The sequence below is a fragment of the Choloepus didactylus genome, chromosome 5 (genome assembly GCF_015220235.1).
Source record: "Choloepus didactylus isolate mChoDid1 chromosome 5, mChoDid1.pri, whole genome shotgun sequence".
NCBI classification, from domain to species: Eukaryota; Metazoa; Chordata; class Mammalia; order Pilosa; family Megalonychidae; genus Choloepus; species Choloepus didactylus.
In genome coordinates, this window is record NC_051311.1 from 43399637 (window position 1) to 43422680 (window position 23044).

Sequence of the window (23044 nt, forward strand, 5' to 3'; positions counted from 1 at the left end):
TGGGGAGTGCTGTTACCATCCTTTCCAACAAACACCTGAAGAGACAAAGTGAAAGGGCAATTGCCAGAACCCAGAGTAAGACAGAGCCATGTAAAGAGGAAGCTTGGCCAAAGCTGTGACCTTCAATTGAGAGGGGAGTATGTCACTCACCACAAAACCCTCCAGGAAGGAAGCTGGGGAAATAAATCCATGGCTGCCCTCTCCTGCCTCCCTCAAGATTTCTAGCAGGTGCTCCCCAAGACATAATACAACTCAGTATCAGACAAAAACTGAAACACCATTTATACAGTCCATGTTCGATGTCCTGAACATCAGACAGGGTGGAGAAGGGTGGAAATACTCTGGAGGGGTTAAATGGTAGATCATCAGCCCAATGGACTTGAAGTAAAAATAGATGTAGATGTATTTGTCTCAGAATAATCAGTTATTTTTGCATTGATATAATTGTATACAATATTGGCCAGGCATTAAGGTACTTCTCATTTCTTTCTCCCTCCTTGCCCTACAGTGGACATAGTTTGCAGCAGTAATATATTAAAGACTGTGTATAAAACATAGAATTGGCAGTTTCTAATCCCCAGATTAAAGAGAAGCAAATGTTTGCCCTACCACTCTTGAAGAATTTCCTGTCAGAATGCAGTATCCAGTGGCTTTCTGTTTGGTAGAAAACATTATATTTTTGAGTACTACTAGAAGTTAATTTTTGAAGCACAGATCTAGAAAGAAAAGCTTAACTCTTGTTTAAGCAGATGTGTTATATGACATTCTGTTTTTGTTTTTAATTGTAGCAGGACTGGTACTTTTCTAATTTTATCTCTTGCCTTCTAAGGGTTGTACAATTTAATCCCAATAAGCCAAATATAAAAGATGTAATGGCTAGGCTAAAATTGGCCTCAAAAAACAAAAACAAAAACAAAAACAAAAAGCCAGTGTTTAAATAATGTGATAGTTTTCCAGGAATACTTTCTACAGGGAAGATATTCCTTTTATCTTAGCAAATCATGGGAGACTAGACAACATTTATTCACTAGCATTAGAAGGGATCTCTCCATCGCATTCAAATAAAAGAGAAGCACCTTCTTTGTTTACACAGATTTGTACAATAACAATGACAAATGTAAATTTAAAGGACAATTGAAATAGCGTGCAGTCAAGGAAGATGGATAACTTCTAAATTATAACATAGACTAAATATCTTTTACCATTTGTGTTTCAACTTTAGAAATTGTGGGATATAAAGCAAGATTAATATGGGCCAGAACAATATTGAAAAAAAATATATAAAGAGGCTTTTGAACCAGAGTGAAACAGAGATGTTCTCATCTGCATTCTACATAAGTACAAGGGAGGACTGTAATAAGTGTTAAAAATACATGCTTAAAATGTAAGTTGGCATCTTCAACTCTTCTACTGAACTTTTACTATATTGCTTAGAAAAGTTCCAATTTCTAATATTAGACAAAAATGAACTTAAAATCATTGGATACTCTATTAATGGATTCCTCTCAGTAGTCTGTTTTTCCAGGTTTATCTTGCTATGTTGGGGGCCTCATGAGGATTCATTACTTCTGTCTTCTCTCAAACTATGTGGAAAAAAATTTGCTGTTTTATACAGACCTTAACCTTAAGAAACAGAAAATATATACCATAAATATATTTTCATGTGAATTAAATATTTAAAAAAATAAAGTATTTTGGTATTTTGAAAGTTACAAGTGGCTAAGTAAAGCATTTCACCATTATAGTGAATAACTACATGGTTGGCTACATTCAAGGATGAAATTTCAATCATAATTTATTTTGTGGGAATAAAAGTACATTATTTGAAGTGCAGAATTTAAGTTTTCCCTAGAACCCAGTAATTTCTTATTATATACTTTATTTTAAATATCTTAATTTCTCATATTATTTTTCCTAAGTTGTTTTAATTTCAAAATTGCTACAGTAATATATTAAAGATTTTTGAAATGCAGAAGAGAGTACTAGGGTGCTATTAAGAGTTTTCACACACCCAAGACATTGTCCTATTTAAAATTATAAAAATTCTATTGACTTACTTTAGTTTTGAACATTCTAAAGTCTCTGGAATGTTCTTGCACTCAGAATACATAAACATGCTTTACTGAAGTGGTTCTTCTCAGCAATTTAATAAACTGTGCAGTCCACGGGGAATACCATTAATTATGTAAAGACCGATAGGGATTCACTTATTTGGTTTCTTTCTAAAACACTTGACTTGTCGCTATTTAATTAAACAATAATAAATGTGATTGTAGGGAGAAACTTATGCTGGCAGTGAACAATACTAAATATGTCCCTGGAATAAAGAATGGATTTCAGATGTCTTCATATTTACAGAGAGAATCAGTGAATAAGAATTATAAATGCTTGTTTATGTGCCTACATTCTATTGACATATATCTTCAATCATGCCTTTTCTCTAGTTTCCTGTTATGGAGAACACTGTGAAGACAAATTCGTGCATCAGTTCATTTCTTTAGTTCATCTCTTGGAGAGTCCATTTTCTTCCTAGCAAAGTATATCTAAACATTTTATATAATGATTACATGCCTTAATTCAATTTTAAAATACAGAATTCTTCACATTGCCCATTGCATCACGTGCTGAAAATTAGTGTATCAAAATATTAGAGACAGACTGCTGAGGTGTAGGGCAGAGTTTGTTATGTACTTTGATCAGAGTAAAAACTTGAAGTCATAAGTTTATAAGTCATAAACTTTGAAGTCATAAGTTTATGCCTTTAGTATAAATTTTAAATATAGTTGAAATATCTAAAATATTTTAATATTTAGCTAGAATATCGGAAATTTTCAACTACACAATCCATACCCATATTAAGCCATTGGCACCAAAGGATTGGTGAGAGTGATACTGTGTACAGAAGATAGCCTGGCGATTTTCTGGCTGTGGGCCCTTGGCTAGGCTATGTAACATCTCTAAGCCAGTTCTAGGTTGGTAAAATGTCATGTAAATGTCTACTTTGTAGGGTTGTTGTGAGGAATAGAGATATTATATGCAAAGCATCCATCCCACTGTACTTCATGGAAGACTGTAAAAAAGGATGGCTATGATAATTAGACATTATAGTCTTTTCTCTGATTATGTGTCTTAGGAACAAGTTTCAGTACTAAGGGTCAGAAGGAGCAGGGAATATTTTTGTCACACTGAGACAGAGTAACAGACCCATTCACTCAGCAGTGTAACAGGTCTCACTATTCTAATATGTGCTTAATTTTGTAGTGGGTCTCACTATTATAACAAATGCTTAATTTTTAATTTAGAATTTTTCACTTACTTTTTCTTTAAAGTCTTTTTGCACTTGTGAGTCTTAGAATAGAAAACAGAGCACTGTCCTGAGATGTAAGTGAAATACCACATAAAACAAAGTTTCATAAATTTTTCTCAACAGATATATTTTATTTAGTTAAAGAGTGACTTATAAGTCAACATGAATATATCTAAAATGGATGTTATGTTATTCTTCCAAATAATTTATTAAACAATTTTTATATCATATATTAAGGAAAAGTAAAGTACATTCTTTGAATTAAGAAGAATTCCACTCCCAAAAAACACTCCATAATTATAATTTAATAAGCAAGGTTTTTTCCAAAAATTGAAATTTTGTCTGGTAAAAAAAAAAATCCATTGCAAAAGAAAAACAACCAAAGGCTAAAGGCCAAAAAGTATTTTGGAAAACAGAATTTTCAAAAAAGTTGAGTTTTACCTCTTTGACATGTCACAATATATTCATTATATAAAGTTGAAAAAAAATTAGAAAAATAAGGACAACTGATTCACAATCCTACTACCAGAGACAACCACTATCAATATTTTATAAAATTATTTCTCGTCTTCTAATGCACATTTTATGCAATCATAACTGAGTACATAGTTTTCTTAAAATTTCATACGATAATATCATTAAACAATACAAGAGAAGTTCATTTGTTTATTATTACAAAAATTACATGAATGTAATTTTAATGGCCACATAACATTACATCTAGTAGCATTACATCTAGCAGACTTTCCACAATTTGTAACCATTTCCCATTTTAAATATTTTGACTATTAAATATCCCTAAGTCATAAATATCCAGTGATGAAATTTTGAGGGTACATATGATTCTTTATATTTTGGATATTTCTTTAGGTTTGATTGTTATGAGTGAAGCTAATGGATCAAAGTTGTGTTTCCCTAAGGCTCCTGATTCAAAAGCACTGAGATTTTAACATCAAAATTAAAGCCAGATAAATACATTTTCCATCACTAATCTGAGGAGACCTCACTCAAGGGGACTGATTTAGTTTCATCTTTGATGATAAATTTAATTCCCAATAAAATGAAGCCATCATTAAAAAACAAAAAAATTTGGCTGAAATCAGATAATATGGTGGCCAGAAAAGATCTTTCTAACATTTTTGTCCCGTCTTTTCATGAGATAATTTGTAATTCTCTGGGGCAGCTCAAAAGGGTGTTTTTTGTTTTGTTTTTTTTAACATGAGCTCCATTAGCAACCTCTCCAAACAACCACAAATAAACATGCAATCTAAATGAAGATAATATTCTTCCTGAACAAAGAAGACACCCATCCACCACAACCAGGATTGTCATCCCTCAACCTACTCTGTGTAGACATCCTGGAGCTCACAAGTGAGCCGTATAACCTTTTCTCTGCTATACTACCAACTTCAATTCAATTGTTCCCAAGAGAAGTGACTTTCAAAAGATTTGACTTTATTGTTTGTATCTCTACCTTGGAATTTTATGAAGATGACAAAATGATTTGCTACCAAAATAAAATTCAAGAATCTAACTGCATTCATTTGACAAAGCATAAACCCAAGAATAATTATATACAATTCCAAATACAATTCAATTGCTGTCAGAAGTCAGCTGTCAGTTCTTCCTTAATAAATATCTGAATCACACACACTCATGCATACACATAAACCATGAGTGTTTCCTGCTCCATTTGGAATTTTCCTTCTTTCAGGATATGTTGATCCTCTTCTGCATTATTGTTTTACAATAATGTGCTAGAAAATCCAATAGGCTCTAAATGTGTTGAGGAATAGGACCAGGTCATTAAGGCACCCCAAATACTTAGAACTTGGCACTTAGTTGATTCCAGTAAATGTTTGCTGAATGAGTGGAGCATTTGAATATGGTATTTCTTCTTAACTTTAGGATCCCTAAAACTGTTTCCAGATTATTGTGACAATAATAATTCTTTCTGATTGATTTCTATGATGCTTTGTGTCTCTCCAAGAAATCTCAGGAAAATGTCAACTATATGCTTCGTTTCTTAACCCGACATTTTTTCCCTCTAATATGACCGCTCTGTTTATTTGGGTTTCCTGCATCATTGATGCAATGAGAAGAGTTATACCATCACCCCTTCCCCCCAACAGAGAAAATCAATGGGGTATAAGTCAAAAAATGAAAACCCCATTTTGCAGAAATATGGACGACATGATGTCTTCCCTCGAGTAACATCATTAAATATCCCTTTTGGTTTCAACAATAAGGGTCTGTTCCTATTGAAACATTGCAAAACCCAAATTGTTCACTCTACAAAAAGACTTTACATTACATGAGTTATGCAAGTTCTCTTTAGGTGCATAAAAAAGACTGAACTTATCTAGAAATGAGAGAGAATACATATGTGCAGATGAGGTAATGACAGTTCTTGTTCTGGAAAAAAGAATAGAGCATCACTGTAGATACATTGGAAGGATTGCATTTCTTGGTACTGTAAGAAGTTGCCACTCAATTTTTGAGGAATGAACTCAAACTCTTTAGTCCAGCTTACTTTTGCTAGCCACTGCTAATACAGGGAAAAAAAAATCTTTTCCCCAAGCATAGGAACAGACATATTAATAATGAAGAATTTCTAAAAATGTTCAGTTCACAATCTTTTAATAAAAGCCATGATAATTTTTGCATAATTGATGTTAAAATGTATGATGAATTATACTGTCACAATTATGACAATTATCACAATTATGAAAACATCTTTTCCCACCTCTTTTCTCCCCATCTCTCTCTCTTCTCCCCACCTCTCTCTCTCCCCTATTTGTCTATGGCTCTGAGGCTAGCGAACCAATAAAAAGGGGATAAAGTGCTTTCAAATAGAAAATGTATTCTCAGAACAACAGTAAATTATTATAGCTGAAACATTTAAGCACAAAAAGAAGGGATAAAACAAGATTTTTTTTTCCCTTCCAGTTTTGTACAAAGTTAAAATCATAATTCTAATTATTTAATACCTATGGTGCTTGGTTTTAATTTTTTGGTTTTGGAAAGTTAGTTACTTCCATCTTTGATCTCTATCTTTCCTCTTTACTGTCTCCTCTTCACATTTTTTCTGCTGTCCTACCATACCATAGATAGTTTTGCTTTTAATCTTTTCCATACTACCTCACCCCTACAGACCCACTCCTTTGACTCAAACAATTGTTTCACTGCTCTTAGTCTCTGACATGGTGCAACAGAGCATTATGATTGATCTTAGGAAACCAATTCCTATCTGGAATTTCTCCTGCTGAAATACAGGTTGATCTTTCCTGACATAATCAGGCCATGCCCCATTTACTGGGTTCCATCTCAGGTAGGTTATACGTCCAAACAAGGGAAAAAGAAGGCAACATTCTAGAGATGTTTTAAAGGAAGAACTAATAGACATATTATTGCTGATTAGATGGATATAAATGAGCATTTAGTTAGGATGTGGGCCCTGACTGAATGCAGGAGTGTTCATGTGTTTGGTTGTGTTGACTAAATGAAAATAGGAAAGAGATGTATTTTTATACATTTGATGTATTAAGATAATTTTTGAAGAAAAAGATGATGCTGGAACTTAAATATGCAGTACTACAAAATGCTATGAAACAGATGAAATTACTGTTTCTAAACAAATTCCTCACTAAGATACTACCTTTGAATTTACATATAACACCCCCCAAAAGATCCAAATTAGCATGATTAATGCAGAATCCAGTTTGAATAAAAACAAAGGATATATTATGCCCGATTCCTTTTCCTTCTCATTGGTTCTGATGAAGATTCACACCCAAAATATAAGAAAAAGGAATGTAAATTTGACAATAATGTGGGTTTTTTCCCCCAGAATGAAAACAGGTTAAGTGGAGGTCTCACTTTATATAAAATTTAAGGTAGAGTAGATATGATGGAAACATCGATGCTGCTGGTTAAACTAGTATAAAGCTGAGAAAACATAAATCAGAACAATGTACAGTAAAGCTAATAAGTCTACTGTTTTACTAGCAACACCCTGCTAAACAAATGGGTGGCATAAATCCTGGGAGATAGATAGAGTTTAAAATGAGTCTATTTTTTTAGGACTTAGCTTTACATTTTTAATACAATGATTAAGTCATCCAACTTTAAATTACTCAACTGCTCAAAACATCTATCTATCCATTTACTAGAACTCCTTTTAACTCATAACCATTTCTTGAAACTTCAATTCAAAATTGGCATTTTATGGATAACTTTCTTGAAGGGTTCCATTACTTTTTCTTATATTTCCAAATTGTACCTATTTATATTTCTAAATTGTAAGCAAGAGGGGTAGGAATACTAGAAAAAAACAATAAATCTAATTTTAAACAGAAGCATATTTTTAAAGCGTGAAAAAAATGTTTGGTTTATATGTGGTTTGAATACTAGAGTAAGGAATGAAGTCAACATTACTGTCAGACTAGATTAGACACTTTTCCTCCAATAATGTAAAGCAGATACATATTTTGAATAGCAAGCCAAGGATTAAATACTATGTTATCTTTAGACTTGAATTTTAAGTCTAATATATCTGGAAACAAATTACTAAGAGTGTAATTAAACATGTAAGCTTTAAATACATTTTAAAATAGAATCATAAAACAAAAATCTACAGGTATTTTTAAATTTAAGACTCTCAGTCTAACTCCTTTAATTTAAATTCCAATTACACTATCATACCTTAATTTTTAAAAAGTCAGGAATTATATACCTGTTTCTAAGGTCAGTTTCACTATCTATCAATCCATAAACTTTTACATTTTTAAAATACTTATTTTAAGCTACACAAGGGGAAAAAAGTGGAAAGTCTTGTCAAGCTGTAATGCTGCAATTATTTCCTTTTAGCTCCACTGCAGAATTTTTCTGGGTTGAACAGAGGAGACCACCTTCAAAAGAGATGATTCTTGAGGAAATGAAGGAAGTTCACTGGGTAAAAAAATATCATACAACAAGATTGCTCAGTATCCTGGAGATAAGAGCTTTGACATTAACTAGAAGGCAGAAGTAAACTGCCACCAGTAGAAATAAAATGAAGTCTTCCAGAATGCTAGGAGAGGACAAAGCAAAGAAATATAGAAATTTCCAATAGTATAATGGAAAGGAATCTTCTGTTAAGACTTGGTTTTATGTCCTTATATACATACATTTCTATATGACTATATGCTTATATATTTATCAAATAGATTTTGCACCTTCAATAAATCATATCTAAACTGAACTATTTCTGATTTACTACACATTCCACATGCAATCTTTTCTTCTACTGGTCTCTCCTGAAGTAACTTTCCTATGGAACATTGTTACCTAGCTATGACATAGCTTCCCCTATAGGGATAGGCTACTGGAAATGACAGTCTTTTATATTGCTTTTTGTGAGCTTATAAACTTTGAATAATCCTTCTCATTCACAACTCCGAAGTGCTTAGTTGTTCATGTCTTTGTACCTTTCATTGGTAATTCTTTGTGTATACATGCCAGAGGTTGTGCTTGTTGTTTTGACAAACATAAGCCACCACCTGTGTAAGAATTTAAATTCATTTAATGTTGTTCCTGAAATAAAGAGGGTAACACCAGGTAAATATTATTTCTAAGTTCATTTTAATTTGACTAAAAGTGTGGTTGAGTCTTTGTCCAATGACTGCTAAGAATAAACACTGTTAGAAATACACTGCATTGATCACTGTACATTCAAATGTAGTGACCTGTAACCTTTCTATATTCACATGCAAATGCCTTGTTCCTCCAGTACTTTACAGGTTGGGAAAAGGGAAGTCAAATTTCTTGAAGCATGGACACTGAGAGATCTTACATGGCAAATTCATTCTAATCATAAAGGAGCAGTAGTAGTTTATGGCCATGGACAAATGGATCTCTTATGTAGTGCAGAATTCACATTATCATGAAAGAAGTGACCATGAAGAGGGCCCTCAGGCCTTAGGCCACTCAAATCAGCTCTTGTTATCTTTGCAAAACATGCAATAGGTTCTCGAATATTGGAAAACAAGTCTTTTTTCTGAATTAAAATAGCAAAGCCCCAAATTTTAATTTCTGAATGGAATCTACATTTTTATATAAAATTGGATTTAAAGATCTGTTTCCAGACTTGAATAGTATATAAAAAGCTTCTTATATACAGAGAAATGAAGTGGTGAACACAAACCCTTTTTAGACACATGCGTAAACATTGGCATAATTCTGAGTTTCATATTGTAGGCAGGAAGCCAAGGGATCCAGGACAGTGTTACCCGGATGCTTCTCCATTATCAGGAGAGTGGCAGATGCCTCGGTATTTACTGGGCTGTCAGGTCATCTAAGGGGTTGACTATTATGGTCTCAAAGAATCCTGACACCATATGTTATTTTTAGTGTGGTGAGTCCTGCACACCTCTACATTTAATACCAGACCAATGATACCAAAACTAATAAAACAGAATCTTTTCAAAACATGTCTATATCTACAATTTAATATATATTTTAATTATCCTTGGCAGTAAAACAGGAGACATTGCCAGGAGAGGTTGTGGATTGAAAGTTATCAAGAAGTCATTGAGTTTACAGTGTTAAGAAGAAATGAAAGCAATTTTAGACTGTCAGTCACTATTTAGTTTTTGCCCTCTATGTTAGTTCAATAGTGGTGCAGTTTCTTCTCGTCTCAATTTCTTTTTGAGTGTTTGAATATGCAGTTTTCTCTGCTTTATTTATTGTCTGGTGTTCCTTGGTTCGGTGGCACAAAAACTGTACCTGATTTAATGGTTTTAGTGCAAACTTTTTTTTCAAAGGAAAATCAAGCCGTCCTTAAAAATGCATTCTTGTTTCAAGAATCAATTGCATACATAAATACTGTAGCAAGCAAAGGAAATTTTATCTCCCTAAGGCTGTAGACACTTAGAAATGCTTGCAGCATCTATTTTAAAGAAGGATAAAATGAGAATGCTGGAAGATTGCTTTCATAATATTCTACATTGTACAATAATACAACCTAGCTTAGTTTTAAAGAAACATAGTGGGGTTCAAAAACAAACTAGCACAGTACTATTTAAGTTTTCACTATCTGTGGAATGTCATTTTACAAATGAAAAACCCCGTTTGGGGAAGTAACTTGTAGCAAATTTGCGATCAGAACTCAGGTATTCTGATTCCCAGTTTTGTCTATGTTCTCCTATACTTCCATTCCTCTAAAGTAAACCTTGGCTAGGAAGCAGCTTCATTTTGGATATTTGCAAGAATATTTTAAGCATCATTAAAGGACAAAGTACGATGAACTTCAAGTGAAAATAATTTTATAAGGATAAAAACTAGTTTTTGTTATAATTTCCACAAAGATAAAACTTACTAGTTTATGGATGAAAAACAAATATTGGCCTAAACTTTAAATTTTTCTGGTTTAGGACAATACTTCAACCAAGAAATAGAGCATTTCTGATTTAGCAACTCGTGTGCTGTGAAATGCAGCTAGAAAGCATCTTTGGGTGTGCTAAATATTTCAGGTTACAAGTGTTTTAAAGTCTTTTTGAACACTGGATTCAGATGATAAATCTATCTTTGAAGTACACCAAATGAAATTATGGGGGCCAAAATCAACGATATATGCACATATACAATAGAGCTAATAGACTTCTGCCAATTGTGAGTAATAGTTTCATATGATCAAAGCCTCAAGTTTTGTTTTGTTGTATTCTGTCCCTTAACATATAATTTTTTTCTTTATTTATAAAATGTAAACTGGAAATTTACTTCTTTGCCAATCACTTTGTGATTCATGTGACACATTTCTTGAACTTTAAGACCAGTGTCAAAATTCTGCTTATATTTTTGCTGTTACATACAAAGATTTCAGAAATCTTTCTTTGTTGTCTATCAAATATGATTTGATAAATCATGTTTGTAAGGCAGGGAGGATAAAACCACAGCATCTCCTTCCCCTGCTGAGGGGTTTTGTTCCTCCTGGAATGAACACAACAGTGGAAAATGAGTGGCCATTTGTTAGTGTGCTAATATGGCGGAGCCATACTCTTGGTAAAACTAGCGTGGGCATTGATAAACAGTAGAAAAGCTTCATTTATCCTTTACCTAATCTCAGCAGTCTTTCCAAGATAATAAAAGTACAGTTTGAAAGCCATGATGTTTGCACCTGCATTGAGGAATAAGCCTAAAATCAGTAAGAAGCACAGCCACAGAGTGCTGCTTATATCCTCAGCTTTCTGGATGGTCATAGCCAGCACCTTCCTGTGCATATAAAAAACAACAGAGATGAATGCTAGATCTCCTAATTAACAAACTAAGTCATGAGGTTTGCAGCAATTTCCTGAGTTCTTATCTGGGGTCAGTAAGGAAACTGTTCCCTTGAAGTTTACCTCTGTTACTATAGAGTGCTGTGTTTAGTGTCAGAGTGCCGTCTTTAGTGTCTGTTAACATATGTTCTAAGAAGATTAGTCACAAAATCAGAAACTTATGTGAGAAAATTACTGCTCCATTAAAGTAATTTATGGGATCATGTGCATAAGGACCATTAGATATGGCAACCATAGTCACTGGATGGTATTTCATGTCATTAAAAAGGTGTTGTACATGATAAACTCTCAGTAGAAACAGCTGTAAATTACTTTCAATTGAAGTGCGATAACACTTCAAATGATTACATTATATCAGCACAAGTGTTCAAAAATTGCATCTGGATGTTGAATTTCCAGTGATTTACCCTGAAAGGACCCTCATTCAGTCACGCCTGCAAAATGTCACCTCCAAGGCCCTATTCCTTTTTTTATTAGTTTCTGGACAAATGATCAAACCTGACAACCTCCTCTTTAACTTTCTCTTTGACATTGTCTAAATATATGAAACCATTTAATTTTAAACTGCTTTATGCATATACATAGACTTTTTTCACCTCAGCCTTTCTCTATGCTACTCCACTGGTCTTAAACTGTCTTTAATTTTCCATTAAATAAGCTGTTCCTGATGGTAAGAATTTCGGACCAAGATCTGTAATATCGCAAGATGGAATTATCACTCAAGCCTTCATTAAGACTATATTTTGTTCTGGGAAGGTAGGAAATGTGCCCTTGGTAAGCCTGGAAAAGAGAGAGTCCTGTGCTATTTAACTAAATATCCCATTTGCTAAGATGCCCCTGGAGAAGTTTGCAGGGAAAAGGAAGAGGAAGGAAGAGAAAGGGAAAGAGAGAAAAGAACATATTTTTTATATTCCAGTTTATACCAAACTAGGACAGAGGAAGGACATTGTGTGATAAATAGTCATTAAACATTATTAATGGGCTTTAATTGTGTCATAGTGTGTAGTTTTGCAAATTCCTCATTCCTCAAAACAGTGATGCTATTTTGTGGCAGCTGCTATTGCTTCCTCTTCTGCTCCCGTTGGGTCAATATAACTTGCTACTGTTAGTTCGAAAGCAGCAATTGCACCTGACAATGGTGTTGTCTGCTTCCTATTAGTAATACAACTGTTGTTGATCCATCTCCCACTAAAGCCAAAGTTGTCTGAAACAGCAGTACTAATGCTCTAGGGTTATAGTCATTGTATTATATTATATTATATTATATTATATTAGTATATAACAGACTATTGCTGAGCTTCCCTCAACAGTTAGTGACATGACAACTTTTTTTTTTTTTTCATTATTTCTAAGGCAAACACAATTTAGGTCCAAACCAGGACCTTTTCTACAAGAATTAATATGGTTAACTGCAGTAACAATTTAAGATCAAAGGCTAGTAGAGTAACACAGTGAGGAAGAAATATTATAAAAACAGGATACAAGAGACTGATTTCAGGTCTTAGTTTCAACATTTATTGGATTTGTAAATTACATGCAAATCAGCTGAATGCATTGTATAGTCTTAAAATGTGGATAATACAAAATTAATGAAAATGAACCCCAAAGAATCATTCTCTGGAGAAGTTATTGGATTTCAAGAATAAAGAATGCTATAAATATCTATGTAGAATAAACATACCAGCTATAATACAGAAACAAATGAATTTAGCTCAGATTTGTCTTCTGCAATATAAGGTACCAGAAGGTAATAGAGTTTTGGATGAGAAAAGCGCATGACCAAGGATTCTATGCCCAGTCAAACTGTCATTTATATATGAAAGCAACAGAAAGTCAAGTTTATACACACAAGGGAGAAACAAGTAAGCAACAAGTCACTATAAGAGAAATATGTTTTTTAAAAAGAGGAATGGATAAATCATGATTCAAAACTAGCAGAAAGCACAGATTCAAGTTAAAAACACAGTTTAGGCTCCAATAACTATGATAAAAGTTATTTTATCAAGTAACATAAATACTTCAACATGCCTAATTCAAATCAAATTTAACATATATAATTCCCGAGTTAAAATGCACAGATAGAAAGATAAGTAAAACGGGGAAAGAAACAAAGAATTTCAAGGAAAGAAAATTTCTTTCCATATTTTATTTGTTTTTTGAGGGGAATGGAGAGGAAAGGAAGATGAAAATGGGGCACAATTTCCACTTCTTTTTTGGGGTACACAATAAATACTGTTAAATAACTCTAGGTAAATACAAACAATCAAGCTTAAGTGCAACATCAATAATTTCCAAAGTAGAATTCAATGTCTGTTTGATGCTATGGGACTGAGAGAGTTTGTTTTACTGACAGAGATTATAATCAACAATAAGATAGCTTTGAGCACTGACACATCTATAAAGTAATAACTGCAGACACTGCGAGAAAGAGTGCAGAGAAACACAATTTAACATATCTCTCTTGGTCTGATAAATTATGCAAGTGAAAGCACTGAGGAAATAGAGGATTGCATAAAATAGTTATTGTTTTATCTGATAATATTATTTCTAGGCACATAGTTCAGAAACAAAATTTCATATTAATATTATATATTATATTAATATTTAATTTTGTTTCTCAGAAATATTTTATTCCAAAACTACTCAATATTTACAAAAGTCAATCCTGCATTAAGCCATAAGAAAAACTCAGTATATTCCAAAAAGAAGAAATAATACAAACTGTGCTCTTTGAAAACAATGTTAAACTAATTATAACTATCAATTTTCAAGTGAAATGGCAAGGAAAACTAGCGGCATTGCTTCCTCAAGTCCTTGAAACCTTTACTAACAGTGCCTCAGTGTATATTTACTCTGTAGCTACTACACGCGAGGTATCAACCTCATCTGTGGAGACGATATATCCAATGATACAAAAACACTGCAACCTTGGAGCTCACATACAGAGAACACCATTAGAATTTACAAATGTTTCCATTCAGCTCCTGTTTGTCCTCTAATTCAGAGACAGCAATTTTTTCCCCTATAAAAGGCCACATAGTAAACATTCCCAGCTTTGAGGGCCATATGGTCCCTGCGGTAGTCAACTTTGCCGTCGTAGAGAGAAACCAGCCATGGACAAAAGGTAGAAAGCCCCATTTGTCCTGCAGGCTGCAGTTTGCTGACCCCTGTTCTAAGTAAACCTATTTTCCTTCCCAGTCATTGGACTGAAAGTAGCACTTTTCAATTTTGTATTTTTGACCTCCTTTCTTACAATTTGAACAGCATTGCTTAATTTAAATATGTTAATGCAAATATGTGTACTTAAACTACATTTATGCTGTATTATAGAGTTATAAGATGTTTGTGGATTGGTCTGGAAACTGACCATCTATAACATTAATTTTATGGGAAAGTATGTTCTGAATTAAGAACACCTCCCGTGCTCAAACATACTTTTTGGAATATGGTGTGATAATTAAGTAATACTTGCATTTTATTTCTTTAACTTTTAGCAGAATCGACATAACAAAACATCACTGAATATGGAAAAAAAGAGATTGTGACACTGTGTGCAAAATAAATGATAATGCATTTTTTGATGCTTACCTCACTCAAATTAGGGTGAACATTTCTATGAACCAATTTATTGCAATTAGGAAGAATTTACATAAATACTGGATTCCTCTCCTGTTTTTCTTTGAAGTCTAATGTTTCAAAACTGTCTTTTTTCAACTACAAAGGAATAATTCATCAAGATAACTGAATTATCATTCAAGCCACACACTTTTCCTTTGTAAAATATTTAGCAACTCCAATCATCCTTCATGAAATACCAATACCCATCTGGGGAACTATAATTCAAGCTTTCAGGAAGAAGGCAGCAATGTTTCTAGGGTGTTTTACTGAACTTGAGAATGAGAGAATATAGCAGAACACAAAAACAGCAAAATTAAAACAAGTTTCAGTAGATTCTGTTTCTTCTCTTAACTATTATCAATGAAGTAATCCCTAATGTAGTTTTCTGTTAGTACTGTACAGTTTTTAGGGTAGTAGTCATAAGTAGTCTTTGTTAGAGTACTCTTTAGTATTTAGGATTACACAATCCTTTTTTGTTTGGAGTCTATTCAGTCTTTGTTATATTCTTCCTGCTACTTTAGAAACCACGACTTCATTTTGAGACTTTCATTTTAGCTCTCAGAATATTGATTTATCCTCAAGGCATTTCACTAATTAATCAACAATCAATAATCAACATATCCCTCACTATATTATATATTTTGAGAGTTGCAAAATAAGTACAGGGCATAATAAATACATAACAAATAATTCTCATATTATAGCCCATGATTTCTACTTCCAGGAATACTGAGAGGTTGATCTGGGAGGAAGCTGGAGATTTTCTTTGTCTGGAATCTTGAGAGGTGCCACTGGGCCTATGGAGGAATAGGAAAACAAAGTATGCAACCTCTTCCATAAGGGAGACCTTAAGAAATAAAGAAAAGTCCAAAATATCAAATTTGTAATTCCAGGCAGAGCTCAAGCAAGACCTGTATCCATATTAAGAAGTCAGCTTCCCTAGACTGTAAGTTGGAGTAAAAATATTAGGTTGTGGCCCTTGAGTAATTCCTCAAATAATGGTAAGTCCTCAAATAATGCATGGGGAGGAATATTTTACAGAGTGAAAAGCAGAGAGATCTGTAGGTGGGAAGAGTGTTATAAAAGGCTCTGAGCTGGTTTAGACAAAACATTATCACTCTAGCCCAAGCTTTGGCATCAGATGTCAAAAATGCCCCCTATGTCCCTCACATTAATTTGAGACTTTGTGGCCTCTGCTGGAGTACATTTTCAGGGGAAATAGCATAGAGTTTCTAGTAGGATTTGTGATTATAGATTTTCTTGAGGTGAGAGTAGGTCTACCGTACTTCTGGCTGATCCAGCCTCTGGTTTCTGGGCACAACTCACCCAGCAGCAGTAAGATGGCCTTTCTTTGGGGGTTGCTGTTTTTCATTAGACCACAGGGTACAGCAGTCAGACAAGCCTCAAGCTAATTACTGAAGGTTATTTAAACTAGGAAAAGGAAGATGGTGGACAATTTATAGAAAGCTCTATGTATCTTCCCATCAATGTGAAGACAGGAGCGTTTAAGGCCAATCAAGTGTTGACTGCAACTAAGGGATGCTATAGCTAACTGGGCCAAGAGGGATACCTGTAATGACAGGATTGCAAACACCAACCATCTGGTGTCTCCTCCTTGCAGAGTTGGGTGGAAGCAGAGTTCTGAAAGGTCTGGCATCTCTTCAGCTGGAGGTGATAACAGAGGAGATGGAACTAGCCAACATTTATAAAGTGAAAAGAACCAAGTTTGAATCTTGAAAAAGGAAAGCTCTACAAAATAAGGAATGTCCAAAAATAATAACCCCAGGAGAGAACTTTTATAAGATACCTGTGTTGTAGTTGTTGGCTAAAAGGAATCTATTATGAATGATATGCAAGTTTGAACAAAATAGAACAAACTTAAGAAAAAGGTTGAAAAAATTAAATTGTAGATTATAAAAACAAGGAGCAAACTATGATAACTGCTGTGAAAAGAGGAGGCATCATACATGGTGGTATTTAAATAGGACATAGAAAAATAATAGGACTTGGATAGGAATTTTGGTGAAGGAACAACATCTTAGGGAAAGGTTGAATATGATCTTATAAGAGATGCAGGCATGAGTAAGATTTCAGTTAACATTCTAGTGCAATGAGAGAGAAAATTAGACGTGTGAGGCTGGATCAGACATGAGAGCTTTGGAAATCCAATAGAATGAAGTTAGATTTGTTTTTTGCTGCTTCAGAAGATGATATTTGGTGGATTCTTGGAGAAGTGTAATATACCAGAAAGGAAGAAATTAACTCTCCTGCTTGCCAGTAATGCAGACTTGCCATTTTCCTAAGCATAGAAATATGCACAAATCATAAGTACATGGATCCTAAAAAATTTTGAGACTTCCAAATCCATAACCATTTTCATGAAGATACATGAAGTCATGTTGCCAAAAATTAGAGGAAAGATAATTAAGCTAATGGGGTATCTTAAATAGGAGATATCAAATAAACAAATAAAAAGTAGCAGAGCAACATTCTTGGTCTCTGAAATCTTCTCATAGGAAAATATAGCTATCCTCTTTCAAATTCACCCTTCAGCTTTCTCTCAGGAGAATAGACACTAAACATTTTAGTCCTAATTTTAGTTTTTCCTTTTTTTTTTGATAAATTATTTTTTGTTTTTATTACTGCTTCATTTCTGTGAGCACTGGTTATTATATACTGTAGCTATTTTGATTGTTAGAACAACTTTCAACATCATATGGACACTAAAATTAATTGCAGAAATAAGAACAAGTTTGGAAACATAAGCTGTAGCCTAACCTACGTAACACATGAACTCAACTTGAACAAATTAAAATACTGCTGAACGTTAAATCAGCTCCTGATGAAGAAACAATTCTGAGTGCTAAGAAGTCCACTGGTTTAAGGGCTTAGAGAAGCAGCAATTTCCCCTTAGAGTCTGACACATTTCTACTTTTTTTTTTTTTGCTGGTGGGGCGCATCTTATGATATGGTCTGTCATAAAACGTAACATTAATTCATGGTCAAAACCTTGACTTTCAGAAACAAGGTCAGGTCTATTTTGCCACATAAATATACAACTACAAAAAATTAAATGTAATATTCATTTTGAATGTTCGTCTGAATAGTGAAAGAGCAAAGTCTTCAATCATTCAACATTTCTTATCCTGGTCTTTCTTTAGGGATAAAAGGTCTTGAAAGCATGAGAAGAAATGTCTTCCCTGATGGTAGAGTGTGAAAAGAAATGTGAAATTTCATTGATCAAAACACTTAAGAATGGTGGACTTTACTGCATGATAAACTTTATATAATCATTTTATTAGAAATAATAAATATTTAACATTGCAAATCACCTTAAAAGTTACCTGGGATAATCCTTTCACATTACTGAGGAGGAAGCTGAAACCAAGAAATACTAAGCATTTAGTTCCAAATCTCAGTGACGTTTAATGGCAGAGTTGGAAAACCCAAGTATACTACGTCCTAGTCCCTTTATTCTATTTATTTTGGAATCATTAATGCAAGAAAATGAATCGCATACATCAGAGTTATGTTGGAAAATTTTGGAATCCATCATATTGTTCCTAAAGGTGCACAAAATAACTTATTGATCATATTATATGTTTTGAGAAGCATAAGCACTCAAATTTAAAGTCATTAAAGAGTTTGTATTCACTAAAAGAGTGCAGAATGATTTTTAGAAAACCAAAACCAAGCCTTAGAAAATGATCTCATCTGGGGCAAGTGAAGTGGAAGTGGAGCCAAGCAATAGGTAGAGAGTTGCAAGGTAGAATGAAGGAAACCAGGAAAATGGACCTTCTGCTTTGACATTCAAACACCTTCTAAATGGCACAGCACATAACAGACCTGTGTTTGAACTTCAGAAAGAGCTGGGTTTGAATCACAATATTATTGCTAACTGGTTATTGTCCTTGGATACATAATTTAACTTCTCTGAACCTTAATTTTGTTTTTACTTTAATACATATAGTGGGGACAATGGTACATTCTTCCAAGGGCTATGGTGAATATTACATTAAAGGGAATCCAACACAAATAATTTAGCAGTTGGTGCCATTGATAAATGGAGGCCTAATATAGGGCCGAGTAGAGAAAAGGCTGTTGATACCTGGAGAAAGAATAGAAGATGGGAGAGATACTCAAAAGCCATATGTTGAATGCATATATTTTAAATTACTAGGAAAAAATACTAAAATAAAACAATCACATATATTTCTATTGGCAAAATAATTTTAAAACAATTTAGTAACTTTTAAATGCAATGTTTCTATGAAGCAAATCTAATTTAATAGACAAGTCCTTACAGATTTTTACCTTAAAGCTTAGCAAATTTTAAAATGAGCAAAAAAGGAAGGAAGAAAGGAAGGGAGAAAGGGTGGGAGGAAGGACAGGGGAGGGTAGAGGAGGGTGGAGAGGGCAGGTTAGGGAACAAAAAGGGGAAGGGAAAAGGGACAGAAAAAGGAAGAGAAGGAAGGAAAAAGAGAATGGAAGGGAAGGAAAGGGCAGCGAACATCTGATAAATATTCAAAGGGTCTTACTAGTAGCTGAAGACAATCTACTCCAAGAGGCTATGAATTAGCACTGTTGTAATTATTAAAGTGAGGAAGCTACAGGAAATTTCGAAACCCTGTTCCCCAGTCTTACTTAGTCTTTGTGCGAAGACATATAACAACATGCGTGCACATATATGTGCACACACATAAATACACACACAAAGTGCTGTTGCTTTCTTACTTAATATCGTTGTATATTGTTGTAAAGGAAATTGGAGACCTTACCCAATATTCCGTTTCTTGAAAAAAAGTATTCTTTTTCTTTTTTTTAAACCACTTTTCCAAAAATAATAGATTTTATCCTCTTGATACCTGTTATTTTCATTTTAGTCACTCATGTATAGTCTACAATAGCTAATTTTAGAAAGTTTGAATCTTTTATTCTTCAGTTTTGAAAATATCATATCAGACTATTCAATTCTACATGAAGACAGGCTGTTTGACTTGGCCAATTCACTTAATATTCTGGGCTTCATTTACCTCATTTACAAAATGAAGTGGTTGAAACTCAAGATTTCTAAAGTATCTTTGGGTTCCTGATACTCAATGACTCTCTAAATATATGCAATTTTATGCATTCAGTATTATTCAGAAAAGTTGCATAAGTCTAGAATTCACAGGAAACTGTTCTTTGGGTAAGTGTATCAATTCCCTTGGATCATTGCTTCTTTAGTGAACTAAATGCTGATTTCTTTTTCTGACTCTTTAGGTAAGATTTCTTTGATGTCAAAAAATATAAATAAGTTTACACAAATGGTTAAACATGTAGGTTTAAAATTATTATGTGAAATAATTATTGAAGACGTTATACAATAATAGTACATGTCTATATGAACTTTCGGTGAAAAAATAAAATAGTATGGCATAAGACAATAAAAATCATGATGGAAATATGGTCAATCCACCCTGATAGAAAATGAGGAACAATGAATACAGAGATTGTATGGTTCATCTACAGGTATGGTGCAAAGAAACAAACAAGCTAAATAAACAAACAAATAAATGTGACAAATTAGAATGCAGTCTTAATCCATTCAGATTCTATCATATTCTTTCTCGGAAGAGAAGCTGTACTAGGCTGAACTCACCACCTTTATTGAAAGAGCATCTTAATTATGTTGGATCCTTTAGCAACAAGAATATTCAACAGGGCTGTACCAATAACTACTTGGAGTTTATGTAACATTCTTAAGCATATATACAAATATATAATATTCTTAAGAGTACATTTATTTAGTTCTTCCCACTATTCCTCTTAAACCGTTTACATGCAAATGGGGCTACAAATGGCTAAAAATACCCACAGGTGTACCTTCTGTACCAATCATAATAGCTTACCTCAAAAATGTCCTTGTTCTATGGTCCATTTTACTGTGAAATCAGCTTCAGAGGGAAGGGAAGGAGGGAGCTGAGAGGAAGGAGAAGTTTGTTGAAATAAGTGAGGAAGGAAGGAGAAGGGTGCAGGATGTACAGGTCTGCTAGACAAACTACACTCCAACTCCAGAGTCAGAGATTTCCTTCTGTCCTCAGGATACCGCAGCCCATGAGGAAGTCCTCCTTGCACTGTCGCAATGTCACTCTCTGCTAGACATCCCAAATTTTCCAAACTGTTGTGGCAAAGATTAATGGCAAAAGACATCCCTCTTGATCCCTGTAGTCTAATATCAATTTTAAAAGGATATCCATTTTCAAAAGGAGAGCAGAAGGAAAATCAGACATACAGGGGTTTGGCATTATTTTATAGTCATTATACCCCCTATAATTTCCTAAGGTCCTGCCTTTATTCATTTTCCATGCCCCAAGCACACTGATACTACAAAGTTACATATTAGCTACATATTACATATGATGTGCTCTCTAGGATAGTCCTGCCCTCAAATCCATTACTTCTTCTACTTCTTTTATTTTCCCTCTAAAACCATTCATCTTTCTTTCTCATTTCCTCATCTCTTTCTCTCTCCAAACTTCCATTCCCCTAATATAGTATGTTTTAACTAAGTGATTAGAGAAGAGCAGGCTATTCAAACTAATTTAGATTTAAGTGAGTGACATAAAGCCTACTTTATTTTAGCCAGGTAAATTTGCATTTTAAAAGGCAGTAGTTATCTTTAAATGCTGGAATAATTTGTTAATTTAGAGCAGGTATTTGGAGGGCAAGGATACCCTCAAATCATACCATGTTGTGTGGTTTTAGCTCAAACTTTAGTCTTAACCTCAGTTCTGAGGACCATAAGCAGGACTAAGGGAAGGATTATAGGAATTAAACTGAAAGAATGATTTTGCTTGTTTTTTTTTTCCTCTGCACTGTAGTAGTAGATTAAATATCCAATTTCTAATAAAGTATTTAATATACTAAGGAATAACTCAGCAGCTACATATTATTCCACATTAAAATCTGACATACAGAGATGCTAAGAGCTAGCATTATTAAAATAGAAATTTTTTAGAAAACCTTAATCAAATAGGATTGCATTCTGGGGGGTCAAAAAAAGGATGTGTAGAGACGAGTCTTATATTACTGATTAAACATGCCCAAAATTAATATCTTGTATTGTATGGAGTAATATTTAATGAGAAAATAGCACACTATAACAAAATTTACTTTACTTGGCATATTTCATAAATCCTGTGCATCACAATTTACAGAGTGGCTGTGATGAAATTACAGATTTAAATAATCAGTATTAACATAAAAGAAACACTGGCCAGAGAGGAATATGTCCCAGGTAGTTATGAAATGGCATAAAGATATACCATCACAAAGGCATTCAGTAGTATTAAGTTATAGTCAATTTACAGAAGGCCATCTTCATAGGTAAAATGAAAGAAATAAACTTAATGATTTCTAAATTTCTACACTATGGTTTGCTTCTAAAATTGTAGATGTCTTCTGATGAAATGGTGGAGATAATAAGATCAAATCCGAGATATTGCCCAGGAGAGTCGGGCAAGATGGCGGCATAGAGAGGAGTGGAAGCTAAGTAGTCCCCCTGGAACAACTACAAAAAACCAGAAACAACTAGTAAATAATCCAGAATAACTGCAGGGGGACAAACGAGACCATCCACTCATCATACACCAACCTGAATTGGGAGGAATGCCCGAGAACACAGCATAAAATCTGTAAGTAAAACCTGCGGAACCAGGTCGGGAGACCCCCTCCCCCATAGCCCGAGTTGCAGAGCCACGTGGTGCCACACAGAAGCTCTCTCCCAGCAAGCAAATACAGCTCAGCTGAGCTCCAACTGGGG

General features: G+C 33.9%; 1 protein-coding gene across 1 annotated transcript in view; it reads right to left on the reverse strand.

The window, feature by feature from the left end:
- The window catches only part of CNTNAP2 (contactin associated protein 2), a 2391149-nt gene that overhangs the window by 2297185 nt on the left and 70920 nt on the right, over nt 1-23044 (reverse strand). The gene's annotated exons all lie outside the window — the stretch shown is intronic.